Here is an 8,530-nt window from a genome sequence, read left to right on the forward strand (position 1 = left end):
CCACTCCTCCCTCTCCTTGTTTTTCCGACTGGGTCATTTCCGGTGACCTGCACTCGAACCCGCCGACTCCTCTCCCGTTTAACCAAGGCCATTGTCGGCTGGTTTTCCGGTTCGGCCGTGGTGGGCTTGCGGCGCGTCAGGATCTGTTGGGGTCTTTCTCGTGGTTTCTATCTCCCTGCTGAGCCCCTCACGCATCATCTTCCGATTCCCTTCAGTTGTCCGTGTTGCTTGACGATGGTTTCTTCACGTTCTCTGCCAGGCAATGCGTGGGCCTCCGCTTCCTGGGGTCAGCCGCGGAACGTCATCCTTGTCCCTCGGGGCCGCCACGGTCCCCTAATGCCTTATGTTCCTAGGAGGCTTGTACTGCTGCTGCTGCACGGGGAGAAACAGCCTCCCCTCCACCCTCTCCTCACCGGCTCGGGGAGGGATGCGCTTCGGCAGCCTCGGGGGCCCCAGGGGTCCCCAACCTCGCTGTGGGCGCACGTCCCCTGCTGTCCCTGTTCAGGTGAGACTCTGATTACTGCCCTTCCCTGGGTCTCACGAAACCAGGCTCAGCGCTCAGAGCCTCTCATTTACTTTCCCGAGGGAAGGGCCCTGGCTGTGCCCCTCTTCCGCATCCGGCGCAGCGAGCTGGCCTCTGGGAGCTGTGGGCTGTGTGAGAAGGCTCGGGCTGTGGGGGCCTCACCAGTGAGCAGGACCACATCTGGCGGTGGAGGCCTGGGCGTGGCCTGTTGTGAGCCCCACCCCTTCCCTTCCCCGTCTGTCCCCAGGTTTCCAGTCACAGGGAGGCCTCAGTGGGCCTCCCGGGCAGCATCCCACAAGGATGCAGAAGCAGGGGGCTCACGTTACTCCCACCTCCCCTTGCAGGACCGACCGCGGGTTAATTGCCTCCCGCCTTTAGGAAGAGTCCCTTTGCAGCCGGCGGTGCCTCACTCGGCACGGAAACCCTGGTGGAAACGTGGGAGAGGGCGCGAGGGCACGCGGGGCACGGAGAGCGAGTTCTGGCTCACTACCCCATCACTCCTAACGCTTCCCCTGCCAGAGGTTACTGGAGGGGACAGAGGTGGCTGCAGCTGTTTTGCCGGTCACAGCCAGGCCTCGCGGGGGCAGCCCGGCCCCGGGTCCCAATCGTGGCTGGAGCAGCGTCCTGGAGGGCCCCCCGCCCCCCACAGGACAAGCGCCGGCCCCCGAGGACAGTGGCGACACACGCTTTTCCTCAGCTGACCGTTGGGTGTGCCCAGTCTGGTCTGTGGAGCGGGTGCCCCTGTGAGGTGGGACAGGGACGGCCGGGGGGCCAGGCCGATGGAAATGCCGGGGCAGACGGAGGTGCAGGGCGAGGCTTTCTTGCAGGACCCCGGACAGAGGAGAAAGACCCTTCCGGAGACCCCATTATGTCGTCTCTGCTATGTACCCTACATTCCAGGCCTGAAAAAAAAGGCGGCAACCCCTGTACCACTGATGACCGAAGGCACAAGTCGAGTCACGCGGGGGCTGCTGATCGGACGGCGTTCATTCGAAGAAGCCTCCTCGCGGGGCGGGGCCGGGCATCTTCCCAGGTGTCGGGTCACCGGGGGCCTCCGGACGCCTGCGGAAGCCGCTCCGATGCCCGAGGTCTTTCTGTGTCCGCCCACGGACACTCCCAGGGCGGCCACCGTGTGGCCTCTCTTCCCAGACCTGGAGAACTGCCGCGTGTTAGTGCAGGAGACGCACGGGAACGGACGAGGTCCCCCTCTCCCGGACATGTCACCGGGCCCGTCTGCGGACTCAATTACGTAGAGAACGCATTTAATGCTTCGGTGGGCAACTGGTGTGTCAGCCTAACTTCTCACTGAAGTCTGAATCTGCTCCCAGACTGCGCATTCTCCGATCACGTTAGATAAGCCACCTGAGCAGAAAGCCGATTTCCTCTCAATCAGCACTTTTCTGGAGAGGCTCACACCAATGGACAGTCCCCCCGTCACCCGCTGTCGGAGGCAGGGTCTGCAGGGACAGGCGGGGACCGATCCCCAGGTGGACTCGCAGCTTCTCTGGGGCCAGCCGGAGGTCCCCAAAAGCACATGGACAGAGGGCTTTGCGGGACCTGCCCATCCCCAGGGGGCTTGCTCCGTCCACCTTCAGGACGATGTCTGGGTTCTGGCTTCGCCTCCAGACCCGGGTCCCGCAGGCTCAGGCACCGCAGGTCCAGGCCGCCCCGGCGTTCGCACTGCACTACGTGGCGGCAACAATGTCTTCTCACGGGGGCGACCGGGCACGATCCTGCCGCGGGCAGCACGACCCTGGGTGGCGGCCTCCCGCAGGCTTGCAGCTTCGGTCGGGTCTGTTTGCATGTCCTCGGGGTCGGCTGATGCTCGGGCACCCGGGGACAGAGGAAGGGTCCCAGGGCCTGGCCCGCGGGACGGGGCCCACCGTCCTGTGTCATCCCTGGGCCGGGCAGTGTCAGCAAGAAGCGAGGGCAGCTCAGACCCAGGACTGACGGAGCCGCTCAGGCTGCGGGCAGGGGCTGGAGAAAAGCCCCAGTGGCCTGGGGTCGTCACGTCCCCAGCTCCCGTCTGGCGCTCTAACGTCAGGGGCCACGCTGCCCAGGGTGCTGCCCCAGGACAGACCACCCCTCTCAGGGGAGCCGGTTCCTGGGGATTGCGACCCCCTGTCCTGACAGCACCCCTTCCACATGCCCCCTAACTGACCCAGACCCACCACCCAGCCCCTGGTGCCCAAACACCCAGGCCAGGTGTGGGAACGCCTGGCAGGGAAGTGGGGTGACGCCTGGGCGGTCTGGACACAGCCGGGCCCCCGGTCAGGCAGAGGCCCTGCCCTATGAGAGCATCCCTTCCAGCACAAAGTGGCTTTGGGGACAGCGTGTGACTGGGGCCAGCCCACCGTCGGCCCAGACAGGCCCCAGAAGGAGGCGTGGCTCCCAGATCGCCCTGGACTTTGATTGACGTTGCCAGGTGAGCAGACAGATGGACTCGTTTCCCTTCATGCTTCAAAGCCCCCGCCACCAGACCCTCGCCTCGGCTGAGCGGCCCCCAGCACCTGGGCCCAGCTCCCGAAGGGGCTTCTCTGGCTCAGATGCTGTGAGCTGGAGCCAGGGCTGGTGGGGCGTGGGGGTGGGGGGCCTGTGGTGCGCACAGGGCTGAAGCCACAGAGGATCTGAAAGACAGGGACGGTGTCAGGGGGACAAGCTCCAGGCCGCCCGTCGCAAAGGCCCATGGGATTGGTCAGCAGGTCCTCACGCCTCAGGTACAGGCTCAGTGTGACCATGGACCCCCCCACCCCCACCCCCCCCCACCCCCCCCACATCGCCTGGCCCACTCACTGCCCGTCCGCTCATTGCCCAATCCCCGCGTCCACAGATCAGCCGCTTGGGGCCAGCTGGGGAGGGGAAGGCCTAGCAAAATCCCTCCCACCTCCTGAACTCAGTTGATGGACAGACGGACAGCCCCACAGACACCCGGTCCTGCAGTGCAGGGCCCTGCCTGGTCCCTAGGCCTCCATCTGTGGCATCCCCTCCAATGTCCCCTCCGGGCCCTGCCCACAGGACGCGTGGGCTGTGAGGACCCTGCAGGGCGGTGGGACACCAGCTTAGGGGCCCGTCCAAGTTCACAGGCCGCCCCGCACCGCATGCAGGCCTGTGAGACAGGAGGAACTGGCCCCCTGTCCCTCCGCACAAACTCCCTGAACACAGGGGGCAATGGGTCCCGCAAGGAAGGGATGCGAAGCGGAATTGCCACGTTTGTTTGACCCAGGACACGGCCGCTGAGCCAAGGGACGGGGCGCTTCTCTCCCACAGCCTCAGACCCTGACCCCTCACGGCTCCCCCCTCCGTCAGGGAACCCGGGGTCCAGGGCCAGGGGACAGCCACCCCACTGCCCAGCCGAGACCCTGGGGGTCAGCAGCAACTATCGCCTCCTAGGGCCTGGGCCGGCCAAGCACGGGGCAAGTGGGGGTGGCCCCGCCCCACCCGGCTCTGCGGCCAGAGCACCAGCTGGAACTCTCAGTGGTGGCTCTCCACGGAGTTCGCTTCTGGCGACTGGGTGCAGGTTGCTCAGGCATGGCTGTCCTCTGGGAGCGGCCTCTGCAGCCACCGAGGGGGACACCGAAGCCATTATGAGATGACAGAAGGCAGCGCCCACGGGAGCCCTGTGGGGACGGGCGAGGGGGGCGCGGTGGTGGGCAGGGAGTGGGGGAGAGGCGAGGCCTCCGGAATCGGAACCTTAAACATGCGGGTCGCAAAGGAAACCCAGCAGGGTATACAAAGTTTCCGCGGCGTTACAACAAAAGCCGCCATAAATTAGGTGGGAAGGCAAGCTCCGCGCAGGAGGAAACACTGCAGCGTGTAAAACAGAAATCGGATTAGCGCTCGGAATAAGTAAAGAGCTGCTGTGAGTCCACAGAACAGAGACAAGCGACAGGGGAGGCTTGCAGGTGGCTCGGGGCGGAAGAAGCGGGTGCGCGGCCGTGACCACCGGCAGGCGCCCGGCCTCCCAGGCACCGGGCGGCCCAAGCCCGGCGGGCTCCACTCGCCGCAGCACTTGGGCGCCTCTTCTAACCACGAGCAGTTTCGTCCGGGGGCAGGTTCAGGAGACGGCTGGTGTGCCAGGGATTGGCAAAGGCGTTTTGGAAGCTGTTGCACTGATGTTCCCAGGGGAGGAGCGGCACCTGTCTTGTTCTCAAGTAACGAGGGGCAGCCACGGGAACTGTTTGGACTGGTCAGGTCTTTGTCCCAAAGCCACCCTCTTCTCTCCAAAGTTGGCTTTTTGACAACTTTAAGTGTCTCCTCCCTGTGTTCCGTTTCCTGTCCCCTTCCCACCCCCCCACCCCATACCCTGATCCCCCAGAGCCAAACCCAAGATGCGAACCCTCCCAAATCTGCGGCTGAATGTGTGGGAGGGGGCTCAGCACCTGAGTGTCTCTGGAAAGTCCCTTGCGTGAATGTTCCAAGAAAGGACACATTCGGCGGGCCAGCAGGAACAGGATGTGGAGGTGGCTGGGCACAGGGGTCCCAGCGTCGAAAGGGCAGGTCCCAGCGGCAAGTCCATAGGCTGGGAGAGAGCGAGACGCACTGTGGGTGTCAGAAGCACCGAGGAGGGTGCCATAAGACCAAAGGGTGTGAGAAGCTGGGGAGACGGGCCAGGGAGCCCCGGGAAGAATCTGGGAGGAAGGCCCTGGGGCTGCGGGCCATCGCTGGCTCTGGGCCGGCCGACCTGCATGTTCATCAGAGGTGCTGGCACAGGCCTGAGTCTCCACTGTCAGCAGCAGCTGAAAACCTAACGACACAGCACAGAATGCGGCGCTGCCACCTGGCCGGAGCCAACCAGGCGTGGGGGCTGTGGGAGGGCAGGTGTAGAGGGAGGGCAGCCGGAGCCCCAGAGGCCTCCTGTGTGCTGAGATTTCAGGAGGACAGATGCGGTGGGGCGGGGCCGGGGGATGCAGCTGGAGGACGGGAGGGGCTGTACAGCAGGGAGAGCTGGGGACCCAAGGGGACAGCTGGGGAGGCATCTGGAATGTGGGAGGGGGGAGGCTCGGCACCTCCCTGGTGCACTGGCTGCTAGTCTCTGGCTGCCGCCCCCCTGGGCGTGGTGCTCAAGGCTGACAGCAGCCGCCGAGCCAGGCCAGCTCGGCCTTTCTCTCTGCGCTCCCGTGCTGTGGAGGGTCCCTATGCTGAGCAGTCTACTCTCCCACAGGTGGGTCCGGTCTTCCCGGATAGATGGTCGGCTCCCGCGTTTCCTGCGCGCCCCTCCCTCGCTTCCTCTTGAAAGCACCGAGGAGCCGTAAATAAACATCGGCGTGCATGGGACCCCTGCCATTGGAAGGGAGGCTCCGTGTGTCTTCTCGCAGATATAGATTTTCTTGCTCCTTTGCAGGATGAAAAATGCCCCCTGAGTGTATCGGCTTTGTAAATCCAGATTTTCATACATCATGTTCTCCAAGAGCAGGGCCTGAAGATAAGTGGTGTCCCCAGTCCTCTCTGGAGATAACGTTCTCAGAAGGAATCCATCTTTCGAAGAAGCAGACGATTTATAGCGACGCAGACGCCGACTCCTCCTGTCCTGTTGGGGCCCAGACGCGGCTCGGACAGAGGTCTCCCGGGGACCTCGGCGGGACCCGAGCCCGCTGACGGCCGCCAGTTGCTGTTTTTAAATCTGGCTCTCATCCGCGACCCCGGACCGTCCCTACCTGTGGCCACGCGTCCCTCAGGGCTCACGTCCTGAGCCCTCAGGCCTGTCACTTCATCAGACAGACACAGCCCCTGAAGTGTCCAGGCTGTCCCAGTGCTGGGGACCAACCCGGGCCCTTGTCCCCACACCCAGAGCTTCGGCCTGCTCGGGTGGCAGGCGGGAGGGTGGCGAGGGGTCCCGGGAAAGACGGCCGCAGCCCAGGGCTGGTCCTGACCCATCCTATCCTTCTCGAAGCTCCCTCCTCAAAGCCCCGGCGTTCCTGTTGCTACAGGCCTGGAGATGCCAACAAAACGTCACGGCCGGGAGGTTTTCTGAAAGGAAGGGCTCGTGAGCACATATGTGGCAGCTGGAAAGGACCACGTCCTAGGATGTGACGTCTGGACGCCGGCCACACTGCTCAGTGGAGAAGCCGCCACGTCCCCTCCTGGAGCCGATGGGCAGCTTTACACACTATTTTGGGGAAGACGTGGAAAATTGTTCTGGAAACAGTTAGGAGGCGACAGATAAGGCGGCGGGAGTCGCAAGGGGCGGTTCTAGGGTGGGGCCAGTGTGTGAGGCAGATGCATTTACCACTTTGGCTGCAGGAACAGTCCGGACATCTCGTGCGTGAGCAAGAGGCGGGGCGTCTGGTGGGCGCTGTGGGAGGTGACCCCAGCTCCGACTGGCAGGGGACCGCAAGGGCAGAGCCTCGTCCTCGGGAACAGCTGTGGTGGATTTCCACAGGAGACTCGTGGGGCCCCCAGAACCGGGGGGACGCCCGGCAGCACGGACAGCTGCTGTCCCTGCTCCGAAGCGGTGGCCCTCGGACACTGGAAGTTTGCGTTGGAAGAAGTCTCTTCACCGGAGAAACACGTGGCCCACCCGCTTCCCCATGACAGATGGGGCCCCTGGAAAGGGAGCTGGCGTCCCCACCGCCAGCCGCACGGTAATTAATAGCCAGCAGAACGGGCCTGACTGCTGTCGCTGGGTCTAAAGCGGATAAACAGCCGTCGCTGCCAGAAAGGCCTGTGCACATTCATCACCATTACGGGGACGGCACAGCCTGCGCTTCCTAGTCAGTCTCACCGGGGCTCCAGCCACCGGCCCCCCGAGTGGACAGCGGTCCCACGCCCATGGGCCGTGGCCCGAGCATGATGGATGGCCGCCACTCAGGCCCTGATCTGGACAGGATTGCGGGGGCAAGGTGGGCTGCCCACAGCCCCCACCCCACTCCCATCACACGTGCGTGAGGAGGGGCTGAGGGGCGGCTCCGAGGTGGGCCGGCCGACAGTGAGCACAAGGCCCTCACTCCCGCATCCTGCCGTTGGCTGCTGGCGGCCACTCGGACACACGCAGGGGAGGGCGCGACACTCCGGGGCCTCCCTGCGCAGCATCCAGGCCCCGGCCCTCCACACCAGTGCCTGCCTCTACCTGGCCCCGGGGGGCGGGCTGGAGGGTGCTCAGCATGGGGCAGCCCTACCAGAGGCTGACCCCAGCAACCCACCTACCCACCTGTCAATCCCACACACGAGTGTGTCCCCACCCTCTCCCTCAGGGTGCGTCCATGCACGTCCTCAGAGGGACACAGGGCACAGACTTGCGGCCGGCACAGAATGTGCATCGAAATGAACGGGCAACGTCCACATCCTGGCCAGGCCAGGCCCCCCGCACCCCGAGTCCTGCTCTGGAGTCCAAGCACCAGGCCCATCCACAGAAAGGCACCTGGCAGAGGTGACCTCCACACAGGGAACTGCTTGTCAGGCGAGCTTTGCTCGGCCGTCCCCTCTGTGGGTGTCCCCGGGTGCAAGGCCACCCTGCTCTGCCCCGAGGGTCCAGATGCCGGGACAGGCACCTGGCAGAGCAGGCCCCTCGCCACTCTGTTTGCAGCAGCCTGGTTCTCTGCTCCCCCTGAAGTGCGCGCCCGATGTCTGGTTGGAGGGAGCGCTAGAAGGTTCCGTGGGAATGTCACGAGAATGCATGTGAACACAAGGGGACGGCACCGGCCCCGGGAACAGAGGAGACACGGTGAGGAGAACAGTGACCGTCCCCAGGAGTGGCCCAGGCGGCCACACACACCCTCACCCGTGCGCACACTCACACAGACACGCAGGTGCTCGACACGCCCACACTGGACATGCCCAGACGCCCCCTCGCTGTCACACTGCAGGGGAGGGTGCTGACACCAGAGCCCCGAGCGCATGTCATGCCAGGCGCCCTGTGGCCTGCTGTCGGCCGGGCCCCGCACTGGACTCCCGCCTGCGGAACAGGACTGACCCACTTCCCCGCCGCTTGGCCCGAGACGAATCCCCAGGAGAGACGCCGGCGTCCCCCGGGGAGCGTGCATTTCAGACAGACCACACGCTCTCTGCAGC

This window comes from Desmodus rotundus, chromosome 3 (assembly GCF_022682495.2).
Source record: "Desmodus rotundus isolate HL8 chromosome 3, HLdesRot8A.1, whole genome shotgun sequence".
Classification (NCBI taxonomy): Eukaryota; Metazoa; Chordata; class Mammalia; order Chiroptera; family Phyllostomidae; genus Desmodus; species Desmodus rotundus.